Here is a 21,144-nt window from a genome sequence, read left to right on the forward strand (position 1 = left end):
TTCTGATAATATGAGATCTTTATGGTAGACAGCCGCTTCACAAACTGAAGTCCCATGAAAGCCCTTTACCCTTAAAGGAAAAAAATGAATAGTTCTGCAGATTAATTTAGGTTTCTTCACATTGATTTAAATTTAATAATTTTTTGCTTTAGATTATATACAGAAGTGAATTTTCTTTTCCATAGTTGTTGCCATGTGATACAGTATGACATTAGGGATCAGTCAATCAAAAGCAGAGCTTCTTTACATCAACAGAATTATAGTTTTCTGCAGAGCTCAGAACCATATTGTGCTCCATGACAAACCAAAAACAAATTCCTATTTTCAACTAGTTGGGTTCGTTTAGATATTTCCAATTACAAACCCATGAAACTTGAACTCAGATCAAACTAGTGAACTAGGAAACATGAATCCACCCATATATCTCAATTGGTGGTAAAAGTTCTACCTACTGTGAGAGGAAATGCAATTACTGACATAATTTATGTATTTTGTTATGGGATTGTATTAGTTTCACAACCATTTGTGACTAGTGGGACCTCTAGTTTACTTTCCAGAAGGCTTAAACGGATCCAAATCATCCATTTTCAAGGTTTATTTCATCAGAATTGTCCATTCAGAAAAGCTGAGAAACATCACCTCCTACTGTAGAATCAGGGAAATTTTGTCAAAGAATGCCATGAAGCCTTAAAACCTTAAACCTTACCCATGAAACATAAAACTTTAAACCTTGCACCATAAACCTTGAAACATAAACCTATAACCTGAAGAACATCAACTCCTTTCAGAACAAAGATAAGCGATGGAGGATGACTTGGTTTCCATGGCTTGTGAAGTTGAGAGACTATTTGCCAAATATGCAAGTGCAGATGTTAGGCTAATAAGGTGCTGGTAATCTTGCACATTGCATTTTACAGAGACTTCAATTTTCTTTGTTACATAGTCACTTATTGTTTGTCTATACTTTTATATGTGATATTGATCTGACGTAGTTCTTTATTCTTTTTTCCTAACTATTTCATCTCACTTTGTCTTATGCATCAGTTGTCACTTAGTTGTTACCCCAAAGAAAAAAAGAAAAAATTGTCATTTGGTTAATTTTTTTTAATTTTATCAACCAATTTATTTAAGATCATTTATGCTATAGATTTGATTGAGTAGCTGGATTTGGGGATACAACAAACACTAGTTCTTTAATTGCAGGTGGTTGGAGGTATGGCCATGCCTACAATTTGATCCCTGGGAGGAACCAAATTGGATTTGTGGATGCAGCAACCCAATTCGTTTTCTAGATTACAGTAATTCTGGCAGTCAAAAAATCGCCATCACCGAACTCAATATGTCAGCTGTGAATAATTTTACCGGTGATAATGATCGCCATGCTAACTCAAGTACGAGCCCAATGACAGAACAACCGCTGCAAAATAAACTTTAGCCAACGATATAGCCAGCCACCAACAAAAATATCTTTTGGCAATGAAATCCACCTAAACCTCAGGCTAGGAATCCACCAAAGCCTACGAAGAGAATCTGCTCTTCCACCAAAGAATCCATCTTAGTCTTCATTTGGACTGGAGCTGCCATAGCTTATGGCTAGAGCAATGGGAGGGGGCCCAGCAGAGAGAACAGTATGGACAACAAGCGCTCCGCCGGCCAAGCGGGCAGCAGGAGCAGTGGGCAAGTGCTTGGTAGGCCAACAGCCCAGTGAACTGGGCGGGTCACTCAACGAAAAGATAATCTATAATTCATTTTTCATCCATACACACTTCGATGAAGCATTTGGTAGTGTCTCTTGTCCACAGCATAGCCTGCTTCATTGATCGTTGTTGCTTCCATAACTTTCAGTTGATCCATCCTTGAGCCCCCATGGCTGAGTTCACTTTGTAGGCTCCATCACAGTTCAATGCCACAAAAGCCACCCAGTGGTGGTGCTATCCATTTCAAGCTTATCATTCCATCCATGTTGCATCCAGTCTTGAGAAGGTTCTAATAATCACCACCCTTGATTAAATTGAGGGCTTCTGAGATTTGTTTCTCTATATAAATTCACATTATTATCCATTTCATAATCCCTTCCTTTCTATGTAAAATTTGAAAACCTGACCCTCCTACCCCTCTCTCAGTTATAGAATACCATGGTTGGCTTCAATCCATGTAAAAAAGCCTCGACAATTTTTTATGGAAATCAAATATAAGAAGATTAAGAAAGAAAAAAATTACGACATCCATAACTCCTTTGAGGCCATCAGCATCAACTTCTCTCTCCTAGCCTTCCTAGAGAGATGATGGACTAGGTTAACAACAGATCCCAACTGTTTCTTAATTACAAACACATCACACTTCTTAATAAAACAGTTTGCAAACAGAACAAAAGAAAAGATTTGAAACGATAGCTCTAAGCTTCGTTGAACTGCAGAACATACTATGTTCTGATCACACCGTTTTGTGAACTGCCCAAGAACTCCATCTCTGTTTTGTTGATGACGTACTGCTCTTGGCCTGAGAAGTACTTGTTCATGAACCATAATTTGATGAAGACCCAGAAGCATCTTCATGGATCTCCACAATATTTTGGAGAGTTCTGGGAAGCGGAGGTAGTTTAACATCTATCACCCCTTCAAGCATCTAATGTACGGGGCTTTCAAGAACAGAGGATGAAGAAGACAGAGAACGTTTCTAGGAATTTTAGGGCTCCAACTGACTGATCATATGCGTATGTATTTCCAACTTTACTATTTACTCTTTTATAGAGATAAAGTCCAAAGATCCGTTGAACAACGGATCTTTTTCGATCAGCGGAATCGCCCTGCCATTACTCCTGAAATTACTCCTTCCGTGACAAAGTGACTGTTACTGTGGTTCCATGATGAGGCCATATGGCCATCTCACCAACATCTCCCACTAGGCCATTCTGGCCGAATTCACATTTTCCTTCCCATTTCCAAGAACTACCTAAATGAAAATTCCATTTAGAGTTCTAATTTCCAAGAACATCTATCGCGACATTTCCATTTCCATTTCCGTTTCCGTTCCCATATCCAGGAACAATAAAAACATTGTCATGATGAGGAACATTGAGTTCCTATTCTAGACTTAGACTATTATAAGTCCCATTAAATTTACATGCTTAATGTAAGCTTCCGCACGAACTCCCTTTGTGAGGGGATCGGCTACCATATCACTCGTAGGTATATAGGTTACTTTAATTTCACATTTTTCTACTATATCTCGAATATAGTGGTACTGTATTTCCACCTGTTTTCCCCTTGAGCTATTTGCACCACTGTGTATCAAGCTTATTGCTACTTGATTATCACAGAATATTTCCACTAGTCCATCTACAAGATCCAGCCCAAACTCATTTAAAAACCGTCGTATCCAGACTGCATGAGTACTTGCCATACTACAAGCAACATACTCAGCTTCTTGTGTGTGCCTAGCAACACACCCTTGTTTTTTGCTACCCCAAGAAACTGCTGCTCCTCCATGTATGAGCACATGACCAGAGGTGGACTTACAATCATCGCTGTCACCTCCAAAGTCAGCATCAGAATATCCAATAACCTCAAGCTTTTCTGCTTGAAAACACAATTTCAAGTGTTTAGTTCCTTTAATATATTTCATAATCCTTTTCACAGCTTCCCAATGGGTAGAGCCAGGATTACTTTGGTATCTACTTACCAAACTGACTGGATAGGCCAAATCCGGTCGTGTACACAATATTGCGTACATCAAACTACCTACTGCCTGAGCATAAGGTACATTCAACTTTTCCTGTCCTTCTTGAGGACATTGACTTTTTGATAAAGTCTTTCCCAATACTATTGGAGTTGAAGAGGGATTGCAATTCTGCATCCTGAATCTTTTCAACATAGAGTTCAAGTATTTTTCTTGACTCAAACACAATCTACGTTGTGTTCGATCTCTAATGATTTGAATTCCTAGAATATAGGATGCTTCCCCCATATCCTTCATTTCAAATATGTTACTAAGTTCATATTTGGTTCTATTTAGCATATTTAAGTCATTTCCAGCCAACAGTATGTCACCAATATATAAGGAAAGAATAATAAAACTACTCCCACTCTTCAAAATATATACACAGTTGTCCAACTGGTTTGCCACGAATCCTAACTTAAGGACCGTTTTGTGGAATACTAGGTACCACTGACGTGAGGATTGTTTTAGTCTGTACAGAGACTTTTTAAGTCTACATACTTTATCTTCCTGTCCCACAACCTGAAAACCTTCAGGTTGTCGCATATATATAGTTTCTTCTAACTCGCCATTAAGAAAGGCGGTTTTCACATCCATCTGGAATAATTCTAAGTCTAAATATGCAACAAGTGCCAATATCAGTCTAATAGAGGCAAATTTTGCAACCGATGAATATGTTTCCTGGTAGTCTATTCTTCCTTTTTGTATATATCCTTTTGCTACTAACCGGGCCTTAAATTTATCAACAGACCCATCCACTTTATACTTTTTCTTAAGTACCCATTTGCAACCTACAACATTTCTACCCTTTGGTAGGTCACAAAGTTCCCATACTTGATTCTTTGTGATAGAATCAATTTCCTCCTGCATGGTATTCCACCATTCATCTGATTCTCATGATTTCATCGCTTCACTATAGGTTACAGGATCAACTACTTCTTCCACATATGTGTCAACTGTATAACAAGATGGCTCACATAGATAAAGGTAGTAGTCATCTAAATAAGTTGGGGGTGCTCTAGTTCTTTTACTCCCACTTACCCTAGGTTCTGGGTCTTGTATCTGATGATCATCTTGATCTTCAGGAACTTGGATTCCTTGATAAAAAATTCCTGGTTCCTCTTAATGGTCAAAATTATAGTCATCGTCAATGACATGCAGGGGTTCTACATCTTCCTGTTGCGGTTCCTCTTCTAGTTTCTCTAGAAATTCTGCATTACGACTCTCAATTACCCCTTTTCAGGGTGATAGAACCTATATCCCTTTGGTCCTTCAAGATATCCTATGAACTTGCATTTGATCGTTCTAGAATCTAACTTGTTCCTATATGACTCAGGTATTAGTACATGGGCTACTGATCCCCACTTTCTTAGATTTTCTAAGTTTGGTTTCCTACCTGTCCACATTTCATAGGGAGTAGTCTCAATAGATTTGGTAGAAATTCTATTCAGGATATAATTTGCTGTGAGAATGGCCTCTCCCCAGAATTCCTTAGAGAGAGAAGAATGTGATAACATGCAATGCACTACATTAAGTAGTGTTCTATTTCGTCTTTCAGCCACATCGTTCTATTATGGTGTGAAAGACATTGTCTTTTGTTTAATGATTCCATGTTCCTCACAAAAATTTTTAAACTCTTTGGAGTTATACTCTCCACCATGATCGGTTCTTAGAACTGTAATATTTCTTTCCAATTGATTTTGTACTTTAGTTCTATAGCGTCTGAAACATTCAAATGCTTTAGATTTCCTACTAAGCAAGTAAATATATCCATACTTGGATAGATTATCTGTGAATGTGATAGAATAAGTTTTACCACTATGGATACTCACATTGAATGGTCCACAGATGTCAGAGTGTACCACTCCAAGAAGTTCATTTGCTCTCACTCTCCCTGGAAAGGGTTTCCTAGTCATTTTACTATAGAGACAATGTTTGCATCCATCATATTCTACTTTAGACAACTTAGGAACTAAACCCAATTTAATTATTTGTTGCATTTTCTTAATTCCAAGGTGTCCTAGTCTCATATGCCACATATACGAATTGACAATATTTGCACAATCAATATAAACTAATGATCCAGATGCATTTTCATTAATAATATTAGAGGTTACATTTTCAACAGTAGAAAGTAAGAACAAGTCTTGCTTAGGGACAAATCAAGAACAAGTCTTGCTCAGGGACAAATCATCCTGAAGCAAAAGATCGACCATGATTTCCAATGGTGACCTCAGAGCTAGTGAAGAGCACTTCAAGGCTCTTCTTAACAAGAGCTGATACAGAAATCGAATTTTGACACATGTCGGGGGCATAAATTACATCCTTCAGACGAAAATTAGCCTTCCTGAGGTCAAGCACATAGTCTACAACACCTCGAACTTCACTATACGAGTTATTACCCATGAAGATCTTATGGTCATCAGGTGTAAGAGTCTTCATCTCTTGTAGTCCTCTTGTGATCCTTGCAATATGACGTGTCGCACCTGAGTCGATCCACCACCCCTCATACTGTTGTCCAGATAAATTGCACTCAACTGTGCCAATAAACTCTTTCTGCTGAGTGTTTGGCGGTGGTGCATGTGGAGTATTTCCTTTGTTCTTTTTCTTAGGGGAGGAAGCCCTAAAGTGACCAAATTTTGCACATTCGTAACATGCTCCAGGTGGCACCTTTTGAAAATTCCTAGGCTTCATTTTTCCTTTCCCTTTGAACTTATTCTGGTTATTGTTGGGGCGGAGCTAGTTGGCATTGGGACGAAATCGGTGCTGATGTACTAATGTTTCCACTTGGTCAATCTTTGGCGGAGTTGGGTTGGACTGGGTTATATGTAATTCACCCATGGACTTTGTCATCATGCATTGCTGATAGTATTATAGTTGTTAGGGAAGTTTATCAATAGTGAGATTGTCCCCCAGGAATCTCAGTGCGGTTTGTGCCATTGCCCAAGAAGGGGGCAAACTGTTAATGATGGTGGATACTTGGTAGTTATTTGACACTTCTGATCCAGCATCAGCCAAGTCTTGAGCCAAAACCTGCATTTTGTTGACATGATCCACAACATCCTCACCCTCAGTCATTCTACAACTATTATATTTGTGAGTCAGTAGCTAAGTGTGGGTTTCAGTTTTCACATCATACTTGGCCCTCACAGCTTCCATAACAGATTTGGTAGTTGTGTGTTTATTAAACACTTTCATCAGATGGTCTTCCATCTTCAAGAGGATCATGCTTCGGGCTCTTTTGTCATCTTTAGCCCATTTTTTCGCAGCTTTAATCTCTACTAGGGTAGCATCATCCCCAACCACGGGTCTTGGTTCCAGAACATGGTCCATCTTCTCATATATCAACACATGTGTGATTTTCATGTTCCAAGTTTCATAGTTCGAGCCATTCAATCTCTCAAGGTTGTTGATTTCATGTGACAAGGGTTTTCCAGCCATAATGATGTTCTGAAAATTGAATAATGAACAAGTTTAATTCTCTATTCTAATTATATGTTCTTACATATGGGTTTTCCTCCCTTTTTTCTTATCTATTTAGTTGATTACTATTATTATTATTTTTTATTATCTTAATATGAACTCAACATTTCTTTCCGTGTTAAATTCGGATTCTCTATGGCTTCAAACAAGCCAAAAGAATAAATGTGAATACTAATGTATTTATTTACTAAGTCTTTTATTACTTCAATAATTTGTTATGGTGTCAGTCGATTTGGTTCAAATATGCAATTTGTTAAACATAAGAATTTTTGTAAATAATGATATAAATGAACAGGTATTATATAATCAAATAAAATTCCAGAGAAAAAGAAATGTTCAGTAAAGAAGGGGGTTCTATTATTATATTCAGATGTTGAATATTAATCCTTATGGGGTTCGCATAACATACCAGCGTATCAATCTAAGTATAACATAGTGCTGACAGTAAAAAAAATATGTAAACAACAATAGGATATACTTAATTAATCAATTTATAAATCTATTTTGTTAACATGACATGTATTAGAGACAATGAACATTTGTTTTAAAATAATAAATAGACTAATATTTTTTTAAACCAATTCAGCTAGTATGATATAAACAACTAATATCCTCACATATAAAGACAAGAAATATTTAATTCTAAAGTAATAAAACATTGGGACTTATACGGTAGAGTGATGTGAGGATGAATATAAAAAAAAAAGGTCCAATATCTTGAAATGGGGGAGTTGCACTTACCTGTTGGCAGCAACTAGTAATATATAAAATTAAAAGGAGTTGTGGGGCCTACAGCAAAGGTGATCCCTTTGAAAACTTCTCAACAATAGGGTCGGCGGTGTAGGAATGCTCGGCCGTGTAAGATCAGCAGTGACCGGTGCTTACTGCTCTCACGGCTCTTATCAAGATGGGTGAGAGGAAGAAACGTCAAGTTCAACCACCGGCGGGCAGCTCGATCCTCAGAAAATCAGGTAGTTGAGAGTGTTGTAATCGCCGCAGCTTGCCTGAGACGAAAACCGTGCCGGCTCTGATACCAGTGTACGGGGGTTTCAAGAATAGAGGATGAAGAAGACAGAGAACGTTTCTAGGAATTTTAGGGCTCTAACTGACTGATCATATGCGTATGTATTTCCAACTTTACTATTTACTGTTTTATAGAGATAGAGTCCAAAGATCCGTTGAACAACGGATCTTTTCCGATCAACGGAATCGCCTGCCATTACTCCTAAAATTACTCCTTCCGTAACGGAGTGACCGTTACTGTGGTTCAGTGATGAGGCCGGATGGCCATCTCAGCAACATCTAAACCACTAGCCCCATCGATGGCCTATGATCTTCATCTTGGATGCACCAACAAGCAACTTTACAAGCTCTAGTGTGTTTTGCATGATCAGCATTAACTTCTAACTTGTCGTCTAGGAGGCTAATGATTTCTCTGTTTTCACTGATTTTTCTTGCTGCCCAAATAGGAAAATATCTAACTTTCCAATCCCCACGTTGATCGGAGTTTCTCCTCCCTGATATAAGCTCAAAGAGCATCATACCAAAGCTGTAAACATCAGCTTTGGCTGTGATTGGAGCACCTGAAATCCACTCTGGTGCAAGGTATCCAATGGTCCCTCTCATGGTTGTCAACACCCGACGAAATTCCCCGCCAAGAAGCTTTGCCATGCCAAAGTCTGCAACCTTGGGAACAAATTCAGCGTCTAAAAGTATGTTCTCAGGTTAGATGTCACAATGTATGATCCAGTCTCTGCATTTCTCATGTAGATAAGTTAGTCCTCTTGTTGTTCCAAGAGCGATTTGGTATATTGTCTTTCAATCTAAAATCTCAAAGTCATTTTTATCATGAAAGAGATGGGAATCTAAAGATCCCTTTGGCATGAAATCATAGACTAGCAATCTTTTAGTACCTTGACAGCAGAACCCACGTGGTGGGGACATCAGCCCAAGCTTTAGGGTTTACCAAAGGAGGTGGCATAGAGAACCATCCAACCTGGACTCTATTTGGTTGGATGGTTAAGGATCAGATTGGGACCCACCTTTGGAGAGCCACACAGGAACTCAAGCAGCTGTATATGGGACCCACTAGCAGTCAACGCAAGGAAGAGGACTCCTTACCTATTTTATGTTTTTTCTGTTAAGAAATAAATCTATTTTAATTAAGTAGTATTTTATTTTCCTAAAGAGGTTAGGACTCCTTACGTGTTTTGCAGATTTTGTTTTCTTTTTTTATTTCTCTTATTTGTTTCCTAAAGTATAGAACTCTATATTCTGTTTGGATCTTTTCCATTTCTTAGAAGTTTATTTTATAAGTACATTGTAAGGCCAATGGCCAAAAGGTTCTAATAAATGAATGAAGATTATTAAAGGCAAAACAACCCCCAAACCCCCTACGAATTCTCTCTCGCTGCCTTCTCCCTCTTCTCATCTCTCACTCTCGGTCTCCCTCTGTTTCTAGCCTTCTCTCTCTCACGGCTCTTTCTCCCATTCTCCTTCTCCCTTTCTCAACCTTCATCCTTCTCTTTTCTGTTTTCTGTCTTGCCTGTTGCTGCTACCCTATTGCAGAAATTGTTCACCATCATAAGAGATTATCTCCACCGAGAAAATCCTCAATTGGGTTGCTGCTGGAACTTCTCCAATAATAAGGATTTCTGTCCTTTATCAAGTAGGTTGGACTGCAACTCTTTATTTTGGAGGACCTCGAGTTCTTTTCTTCTCCTCAGAAGTAAGTAAAGAACCCCCTGTTCTACATTCATTGGCCGCCCATTACTTCCATTAGTCCCCACTTAAATCTGAACATATACCTTTTCTTTTTAAGCCAATACTTATTGTTTTTCCTAAAGAAACTTCTACTGTTTTACCTTTCATTAGTTGGTTGATTTTAGGCATTGTTTCGTTTACTTAGTTTGCTTAATGTCTTGATTGACTCATGCTAAACGTAACACATAGTTGTTGCCATGTTCCCTACCCTATATTCCCACCTGAAGCTTGAGTGAGTTTATGTGCTTTTATGCTTAGACTCTTATTGTTCATTGCTACATTATTCATTAATCTCACTTTACTTGCATGTCAATCTTGCTTACTGAGTTTCCCTTACCCTGTCCAACCCAAATCGCTTGAGTTTATCCTACCTGGCTAGTTAATCTTATAGAAAACTTAGTCACCTAGGAATCACCTACATCACCATGTAGGCAAATTAGGTTAATGTGCTGAATCATCCCAATAGTGCTTACTTAAGATAGGAACTACTTCTCTCCTTGACCTAGGCCTTAAACTTTCTTTACAACTGCTACTGTCGAATCAGGCAATGTCCCTTCGGAGACAGAACCAAATCCTCGTGTTCCAATTTGTTTGGTGAAGTTCTTGGTTGCGATTTGTAAGCTTTTGTATGAAAACTGAACCAAAGAACCATCAATTTGATTTGAAGGTCCAAATACGTTCCTTCTGTGCCACCACCAGAATAGCACAATAACAAATCCCAAAAGCAGTACAACCCTAGAAATAACACCAACAATAGCACATTTAACTGATCCCTTCTTCTTACCTCCAGAATTTGAGAGCTCGGAAGTAGCACATTTGAGATATAGATTTCCTCCACCACTGTCACCTTGTGAGAGGCGTTGCAGATTTAAGAGATCTCCTTCCCATACTGAACACCCACCATCGTACGCATAAGCAGTGTAAGAACAGTTATTCAGGCAAGCAAATTTGCATGCTTGGGCATTCTTAACCTCCTACGGGCAATCTCATATTGGGCATGGACAAGAATCCATCTGTCGCCCGATTTGTAGAAACAGTGTTTCCACAAAGTAAAGGGGCTCTCCTTGCACAACCACCATACCAACCTCTCATATTATAATAATCTGTTGTTGAGCGTGGACTGAAACCTTGCAAACATTCACAGAAGGGAAAATCTTGCTCATTGCAGGTACCGAAAGCCCCGCAGAGAGCATAAACATCGCATATCTTGCTTGGCTGAGAATAAAATAAATTCCAGCCAACACCATCCTGCCATACAAGTTGCTTGACCTGCCTCATCACATCCATCACCAATCTAGTGATGAAAGAAGTATCATATACATTATAAGTGAAATAGCTCTCGTTCTGGTTTGAAACATAACTATAGTTGAGGTAATTATTTTCATTCTCCTGAGGAATGGTGCCGAAATTATGCCCATTCCAAAACCCACTAGTCCAGTACCTTTGAGACTTATTCCGTACAAGAAAATACTGAGCTCTTCCAGCGGGGTCCTGCTCATGAGAGAAGATCCCCATAGTAGGATCCTCTGAATTCTTCCATGAAGTTAGAATATATGAAGTATTGGTGAGTTTATTTAGCCCAAGCATCGCACCCGGTAAGAAATTATTAGTTTGGTGATCAAAAATTTGCCAAATGAAAGCAGTGGCGTTTGTTTGGTGTCTCAAAACCAGATTTCCTAAGTCCAGAAGCATTGCTTCTGTCTGTTATAAGGTTAAGGAAGTCAAATTCGTAGACCAAATACGGGTTTTGGATGAGTCGAGGAGAACTAGATTGCCATCCTCTAGGAGTTTCAGTTGGGAAGAGGATTTATCTGAGATGGGGTTATCTCTGTTTGCCTCCCAAATGATTGTTCTTTCTGAGATCTTTCTGTACCAAATGCCAATGTAGTAGTTCTGAGATTTGTTACCTGAAGTGAAGAAGCCCAATTCGAAGGTCCCAGTTGGTTCAGAGATAATGGTTTGGTCTCCAGAAATAGAATCACCAGCAGAGATTGTGCTAGCTCCATTAGAAAGAAGGGTTTTGAAAGAGAAGTAATGAAACAGTATAGAGAGGAAGAACCATGAACCATCTGTGATACCCATTTGCACAACCACTGATGGACAAATCAAAACTAAAATTTACAATAAAGGAGAAGAAGAGGGTGAGAGAACTGTATCATATTCATGAGAAGAATGAATTCCCACCTCATACTGTAATTCAACATTTGAAGGAGTCAAAGGAGCTACACAACAATGAAATCATCGTATTATTGTTCAGTGTTATTACTTTTGACTTCTTTAGTGTTTCTTATTTCAAGTTCAAGCTTTTGCAATCTTCCCTCCTTCCTGTTGTTTAAATTTTATGGGGAAAAAAAATCCTGAAAGGAAGTATGGTCCTACCCTCAGACACAGGGCAAAACTACCACCCTATTTCATGAAAGGCATAAATTCCATCACTGTTGATTCTTCCACACACGCTCCTGTTGGCCTGGACTGCGGCAAGGTGTTAGGAATTGGTATGATCTGATCGTGGCCAAGGCCGGTATGTATTGGTATTAACTGATAACAATACTGATACCTTGCAGCTACCAAATCTATGATATGATATAGACAGAGGGTAAACTGATCAAAATCAATGTTGGTATTAATATATCAATACATATTGGTATCGATTTAGATTTCAAAACTAGCCGATATGGAACTGATAACTAACTAAAAATATGGCTAGCTCGAACTGGGGGGATGGAAGCTATACATGGTGCTAAGAATAGGTTTCCACGATTTACCCAAAAAAAAAAACTATGGCCATATCTACACTACCTGATCTTCAAGATGATGTAATAGATTTATAGTGGTTTGGCCCTTTCTTTACATCCTTTTGTCTTTTTAGTAAACCTTTATTTACATCCACTATCTTTTTTTTTTTTTTTTTTTTTTTTTTTTTTTTTTTTTTTGTTAAACCTTCATTTACATCCATCATCTCTCAATCCCTTTCAAGAAACAATTTTATTTTATTTTATTTTTTGATAGGTCTTTTAATAATTAGGTCAACAGAACTGAACATTTGACCTCATAAGTGCAAAGCAAGCTCTCTACCATTAAGCTAGTGCCACTATGTATAGCACGAACTACTTGATTTTCTATTGAGTTATAGGGAATTGATTTAGCTTATGTAAATAATATACCAATGTAGCTCTAAAAATCATCTGTAGCAGCTATATCGGTGTAGTGAGCATTGGGTATGCTCTCAAGCATCTGATATTCATTGCACCTCACTGCTCGTTGTAGAGGATGTGGACTCCTTTCTCTCCGTAAGCTCCCAACTCAAAACCGAATAAAAGCCTCTTTACCAAACCACAAACAAAACCTATATAATTAGGGATTAATGGTGGGAAAATTTCAAGGAACAATATTTTGTAATCCAAAGTCTAATTTAACAGTCCAGATATCGTCAAAAATATTCTTGCGTGTTTACTATCCATTAATAGTAGTATCAAATGCGAATTATGTAGCTAAACAAATCAGAAATTCCCTTTTTGTAGGAGTTCTACAAATCAAATATTATGGTAGAAATAACAGAAAAATATGCCGTATTTACATCTGATAAAGGTTTTGGCTGATTTGACCAATAGTTGGAATTAGTATTTTCTAGCATACAATATGGTCCGGGAAGTGAACAGTACTATCTGGTTTAGTTCCAACATTTATTACCTGTTATAAAAAATCCCAATTCAAAGTTCCAAGTTGGTTCAGAGAATGCCAGAAACGAGTTTCGTTTCAAAATGGAATTTTGACACATAAACGAAAAATTTTAGTTTTGACACGAAACGTTGTTTTTGAAGTAGAATGACTGATTACAGAACGCAGCCTAACTGTGATACCTGTTTGTGCACAACCACTCAAAAACAGATACTTCAGTATGATACTTTTTTTTTTTGGTAGAAATACTTCAGTATGATACACATAATGGAATCTTTTCAATTCTTTCTGCACAAAGGTCAGAGTAACCAAAGAAAAAAAAAAAAAGAGAGAAAGATATAAACAAGATGGCATAGTGGGTTGAGAGTGGTTTGAGCTTTATCTACACCTTACTTCACCTTCCATCACCTTGAGCAGGCAGTGCCACTATATTGTGACAATACTAGTGCTATCAATATCTCCAAGAATCCGGTGATGCATTCTAGAACGAAGCACATTGCTATCTGGTATCATTTCTTAAGAGACAAGGTGATGGAAGGTGAAGTAAGGATGGAGTTTGTTCCCACAATAGAGTAGGTGGTTGATATCTTCACTAAACCACTTCCCAAAGATCAGTTTGAGTTCCATAGACAGAAGCTGAGAGTGGTGGTTCTTCCAAAGCACTAGTGGCATTGGGAGAGGGGGAGCAAGTTGCTTGATATTGCTACCCCCCTATTGGACTAAGGGGGAGTCCATTGGTTCCACCCTTTGTACTTGTTGTCAAAGGGGGAGAGAGTTACTCATCAGAGTTTGGAGTGTATTAGCGATGAGGTGGTTGCCAACAACTCCAAAGGGGGAGATTGTTGTTTTATGGTTGTCTTTGTTGGCAACTCGGCCATGTGGCGATGATAATGTGACCAGTTTGGGTGATGTGGATGAAAATGATGATATGACAGTGTCTAGTGTCATCGATGAGATAACAGAACTCATTGGTATGCATGGAATGGTTTGATACATCCTTAGTATATGGTGTGGGTTTCTGGGTCAAAACTGGCAAAATTAGCCTATTTACGATTGGAGGCATTTTCAGCAGTGAAAATGACATTTTTGAAAGATCATTTCTTCATAAAAAAATATAGATTGTAATTTATCTAGTCTAGTGCATCTGATTTTTTTGCATTCCGATACCGTATGAAGAAGTTACGGCATTTGTGGCAGTCAAGGGTAGTTTCGGCATTGAAGATGAATTTTTTAAAGGAAGTGTTCTCCATGTAACAATACGAAAAATATCCAATCTTTCCAACGGTTCTGACTTCATTGCGTTCCGATTCCATATGAGAAAGATACGTTATTGGAAAGGTCTAGGGGTATTTTAATATTTCTACATAGATGAGTCAGATGATTGAGTCTTCTGGAAAGTCATAGAGCATCCAGTTACGGTTTCAACACACTTTGTTTCATCTCATCGGATATCGTATGAAAAAGTTATAAGTGTTTCCGTAAAGCCGGTTCGAAAATCTAAATCAAAAATCCATCAGTTGCTCTCGGAGTTGGGCAGATTTTTTGGAATTTATTTTTGAAATTTAAAGGACGTTTGTGTAATTTTAAGATTTTGAAGGTCTGAGTTACAGGGGGTCTTTAAGCACTGAAATATTTGGAGGCAGGGACTTGATTGTAATAAAGAGGAGTAAAGGGAAATGAAATGGATGGTCCAGATTCGGCCACGTAGGCTTGATGCCCATCCAAGGCTGCTGAGATTTTACGCTGATATGGACGAGATAGATACTTTTGCTTAGGATTTGGTTGGTTAGGTGCATAATCCTTGATGTACTGGCGCTACACCTTATCATGGTATGTTGTGATGTTTCGCGCGTGCATAGAAGGTATAAAAAAGATTCCTATCTTAAGGATCTCATGAGATTTGATTAAAGCCATCATGGAGGATTCAGATCCAATGGTCGATAAGCCTTTCACTTTTGTGAGTGGGAGACAAGCTCCTTAAAATCCGGAAAAGCAACCAATCAAAGATCGACAACAAAAAGTGCATACTGATCGCTGACGTCAGCATGCCGTCATTAGTTGACTATCTTATTCAAATCTTGTGATTGAGATTTACTATCCGTTATTTTAATCAGACGGTCTAGATTAAGAGATTCTCCTTGATGAGATCTACATCCAGATTTGCTCTTCTGTTGCGCGCGCCGCCGGTGTAGCCTATGCCACTCCTACAAAGATTCTATTTCAAGCTATCTCATTGCTCCAACTTCAAATGGTCATATCTCCCTCATTTTAACTCGGATTTGGGTGAACCAAGTTGTAGCTTCTTCGTTTTTTCAAGCCCTACACCATGAATGTCAAGAAAAATGAGTTTTGAGTAAAAGAAGGCTACGGTTTTGGCAAGAGAAACTTCCCCCTCTTTGTTGGTCCTTGAATGAACATGAATACTTGATGATAAATGTTCTTAGGCTATTAAAGGAGGTAAAAGAGGTGGTTGAGGTATGTTAATAATACATTAACTCAAAGCCAAGGAGGAAGAGAAGAAAGCAAGGATGTGTTTGCTTTGAAGAGCAAGAAGCCAAGGAGAGAGAATGTGTAAGCACCAAACTTGTTAGTACAAGTTTCCAGTCATCCCAAACAATCAGTTGTGAGATTTTCTAACCTTTGATTTACATTATATGCATGTATGTATGTTAGGGTTAGTTGTGGATGAATGTATACATGCTAGGTTAGTTGTGGATGAACTGTAAGTATACTAGCTAGTTGTGGATGTATATGCTAGGCAGAACTTGACTGTAAGGCATTGATATAAGCCCAATTTAATTGTATTCTTTATTGAGTGCTTAGTGGGTGCTAAGCATTGGGAGTGGATGCTCCCGTGTAGTGGGTGCTACACATTGTATCTGCACTGCGAGTGCCATCTCAACTTCGGCTTGAGAAAATTAGGTGTAGGTGCTTCCGACTATGGGTGCAGTCAAAAGTAGTGTATTGAGTAGGTACGAAGTCTTTACAGGCACTACTCCGGAGATGTAGGCAAATTTCTAAACCTCGTAAAAATCCTATGTTGTGGGTGCTTATTGTTTGTAATTTATATTGAAGTGCATGGAATGTAGAATGGGTGTGCACACTTGGAAGTGCCTATGAGGGGCTGAGTATGCATACGACTATGTGTAAACAGGGATAGGCATATCATGTTTTTCTTAGCCAGACATCGGATAAGTTTTTAGGGATCGGAATTGGATTCACTGATTCACCCCCCTCTCAGTGACTGCCGGGTTACAACAGAACTATCTGTGATACCCATTTGCACAACCACTGATGGACAAATCAAAACTGAAATTTGCAATAAAGGAGAAGAAGAGGGTGAGAGAAGTGTATCATATTCATGAGAAGAATGAATTCCCACCTCATACTGTAATTCAACATTTGTAAGAGTCAAAGGAGCTACACAACATCGAAATCATCGTATTATTGTTCAGTGTTATTACTTTTGACTTCTTTAGTATTTCTTATTTCAAGTTCAAGCTTTTGCAATCTTCCCTCCTTCCTGTTGTTTAAATTTTATGGGGAAAAAAAAGCCTGAAAGGCAGTGTGGTCCTGCCCTCAGACACAGGGCAAAACTACCACCCTATTTCATGAAAGGCATAAATTCCGTCACTATTGATTCTTCCACACAAGCTCCTGTTGGCCTGGATTGCAGCAAGGTGTTAGGAATTGGTATGATCTGATTGTGGCCAAGGCCGGTATGTATTGGTATTAACTGACACCAATACTGATACCTTGCTGTTACCAAATCTGTGATATGATATAGATAGAGGGTAAATTGATCAAAATCAATCTTCGTATTAATATATCAATACATATTGGTATTGATTTAGATTTCAAAACTAGCCGATATGGAACTGATAACTAACTAAAAATATGGCCAGCTCGAACTGGAGGGATGAAAGCTATACATGGTGTTAAGAATAGGTTTCCATGATTTACCCAAAAAAAAAAAAAAAACTATGGCCATATCTACACTACTTGATTTTCAAGATGATGTAATAGATTTTCTTTACATCTTTTTGTCTTTTTAGTAAACCTTTATTTACATCCACTATCTCTTTCTTTTTTTTTTTTTTTTGTTAAACCTTCATTTACATCCATCATCTCTCAATCCCTTTCAAGAAACAATTTTATTTTATTTTATTTTTTGATAGGTCTTTTAATAATTGGGTCAAGGGAACTGAACATTTGACCTCATAAGTGCAAAGCAAACTCTCTACCATTAAGCTAGTGCCACTATGTATAGCACGAACTACTTGATTTTCTCTTGAGTTAAAGGGAATTGATTTAGCCTATGTAAATAATATACCAATGTAGCTCTGAAAATCGTCTGTAGCAGCTATATCGGTGCAGTGAGCATTGGGTATGCTCTCAACCATCTGATATTCATTGCACCTCACTGCTCGTTGTAGAGGATGTGGACTCCTTTATCTCCGTACGCTCCTAACTCAAAACTGAATAAACGCCTCTTTACCAAACCACAAACAAAACCTATATAATTAGGGATTAATGGTGGGAAAATTTCAGGGAACAATATCTTGTAATCCAGAGTCTAATTTGACAATCCAGATATCGTCGAAAATATTCTTACGTGTTTATTATCCATTAATAGTAGTATCAAATGCAATTTATGTAGCTAAGCAAATCAGAAATTCCCTTTTTGTAGGAGTTCTACAAATCGAATATTATGGTAGAAATAATAGGAAAATATGCCGTATTTACATCTGATGAAGGTTTTGGCTGATTTGACCAATAGTTGGAATTAGTATTTTCTAACATACAACATGGTCCGGGAAGTGAAAAGTACTATCTGCCTTAGTTCCAACATTTATTACCTGTTATAAAAAATCCCAATTCAAAGTTCCTAGCTGGTTCAAAGAATGCTAGAAACGAGTCTCGTTTCAAAAAGGAATTTTGACACATAAACGAAAAATTTTAGTTTTGACACGAAACGTTATTTCTGAAATAGAATGACTGACTACCGAACGCAGCCTAACTGTGATACCCGTTTGTGCACAACCAGTCAAAAACAGATACTTCAGTATGTTATTTTTTTTGGTAGAAATACTTCAGTATGATACACATAATGGAATCTTTTTCAATTCTTTCTGCACAAAGGTCAGAGTAACCAAAGATACAAAACAAAAAGAGAGAAAGAAATAAACAAGATGGCATAGTGGGTTGAGAGTGGTTTGAGCTTTGTCTACATCTATACTATCAAAGAAGACCTCATTCTTGGACTCTCACTATCTCTCAAATTATTTTCCGGATAACAATCAAACCCTTACAATTGAAAAGTTTTCAAGCAATAATTAAACATTTATAATTGCTTTGCTGAGTAGCATACAACTCTTACAAAATCACTTCCATGATACCCTTTGGAGATCCCTATCTCCCACAATTGCTGCTGTTACAAGTGAATGTGTTTTTCCTAGACTTATTTTAATTTTTTTGGCTTACTACGAGTATCAACTACACCTTCAGCCTGACTAGTTCTGCGGGCCTATACTAACCCACAATCACATATGTTCCAGGGTTGAATGAGAATTTTTCAACTTTTATCGAAAGTAGTGAAGAGCACTAAACACCCTATGTGAGTGGCCCCATGGAAGTAAGAGGAGTCGAACTCAAAACCATATGTTTTCTGAGGTGAAGGTCCCTTGCCAACTCTGTTAGCCCCTTAGGGTTGGGTTTTCTCTAGCCCAATTAGCTGTTAGGCTAGTCATAGGACCAATGCATCTATTTATCTGTTGAGAAGCCTTGGCCCGATGTCCTTGACTAAAGCATGTAAAAATTTCATCCAAGCTAAAAAAAAAAAAAAATTGTTCTCTGCCAAGATGTTAGGGGTATCAAACGGTCGGTTTGGACTAGTTTCAGGCTAAGAATGGGTAAAACCAATGCCGGATAAGGAAATATTCAGTTTGAGTACAGTTTGGGTCGGTTTGATCAGTTCGGTTTAGGGTTTGATCCGATTATGGTACCATAATTATTCTAGAATTATTGATGGAACATGGAGAGGGAGAGGCCAAAAGGAATGGTCCTAATCTTCCAAAGATGTTCCATTTGAAATTCCTCATGTTACCTTGGCCTCCCTTCTCCTCAAACACCTAGTAAGCCTATTTGGTTGTGAATTAACCATTTCTAGTGAAAGGCCAAAAAGCCTACGTTGAGAACTTTTAACCATTTCTAGTGAAAGGCCAAAAATCCTATAATGAGAACTTTTAGTATGGGCCAAACTCCATACCACCATTTCTATCCAAATCCTTCAAAATTTGCATCAAAGATGTCAGACTAAGGTTTTCTCAGGCCAGAAAAAGGAATCAAACTGTTTCCCACATAAAAACCAATTCTCACTACCAGAAATCCAAACCCATGTGATATTAAATAAAATCTTTGAGAAATATTTCCAAAATCAATAACCCCTTGTCACATTGACTTTCCAAAGGGTTCAAGCAAGACTGGAACAGTTATCAGAATCTTATGGCTCAGTTGACTTTCATACAAATTCTCCACCAAATTTTGCAGAGCAGAGCAATATTAGTATCATAAGTTTATCTTATGCCATGACCACCATTAATCACAGGCTTGCATATATTATTATGCCATCCTAATAGGTGAAGTTTAGAATCACCTTCATCTTCTCTCCACCAGAATTCTCTTTTCAGATTATCTATCTCTTTGGTCGGACAAATGGGGATAAGGTAGGAAGACATAAATATACATTGCAATGGAGATGGACACATATTTGATTACTATATTCCTAGGAACTTGAGATAGGATGAAATTTTTTTCAAATGTTGAATTCTTTTCCTCACCTTATCAACCAGAAAGTCAAAAACAATTTTTTTTCATCTTACCTATAGAAAGGGATTTCCATGATATCTCTCCCTTTTCGACATGCTATCTAACACCCAAACAACACACAATCTTCTTTTTCAAACTAGGAGAACTGAATTTCTAAATATAACAGCAGATTTATCAAAATTAATTAAATGACCTTTCAATTTCCCAAGAGTTCACAGGAGGGTCTATACTCATTCGAGTTATCTTCACAAATAAAATAAAATAAAACTACCATTTGAAAACAAGAGGACTGAAATGAGAGGGGGGGGGGGGGCTCCTATAGCCACTCTAACCCCATGAATCCTATTCCCCTCTTGATTTTTCCACATCCACTTAGAGAAAACTTCCATATAGAGAATCCAACAATGCAATACTTTCAACATTGCTAGTATGAAAATTTTTGAATCCAAGGACTAAACCAAACCATTATTATGCAACATAATCTTTGAAAATAAATTCATCCCGACTACAGTAAGAAACCATGTGGAGAAGTTACATAGTGTTCACAACTTGTTTGGTTAAAACTTGAGAAAGTACCTTGAATGTTCATACAAATTGACTTCGAAGTATAGCTTGAAATGTTCCAAAACAATAGACATTCCAACAAAATTAAAATGTGAATAAACATAGTTTGGC

The 21,144-nt window shown here is 37.8% G+C and overlaps 1 pseudogene; it reads right to left on the reverse strand.

The window, feature by feature from the left end:
• Positions 1 to 2,514: 2,514 nt before the first annotated feature.
• LOC122079740 lies at positions 2,515 to 11,478 on the reverse strand (annotated as a pseudogene).
• Between the last annotated feature and the right edge of the window lie 9,666 nt (positions 11,479 to 21,144).

This window comes from Macadamia integrifolia, chromosome 5, assembly GCF_013358625.1.
Source record: "Macadamia integrifolia cultivar HAES 741 chromosome 5, SCU_Mint_v3, whole genome shotgun sequence".
Classification (NCBI taxonomy): domain Eukaryota; kingdom Viridiplantae; phylum Streptophyta; class Magnoliopsida; order Proteales; family Proteaceae; genus Macadamia; species Macadamia integrifolia.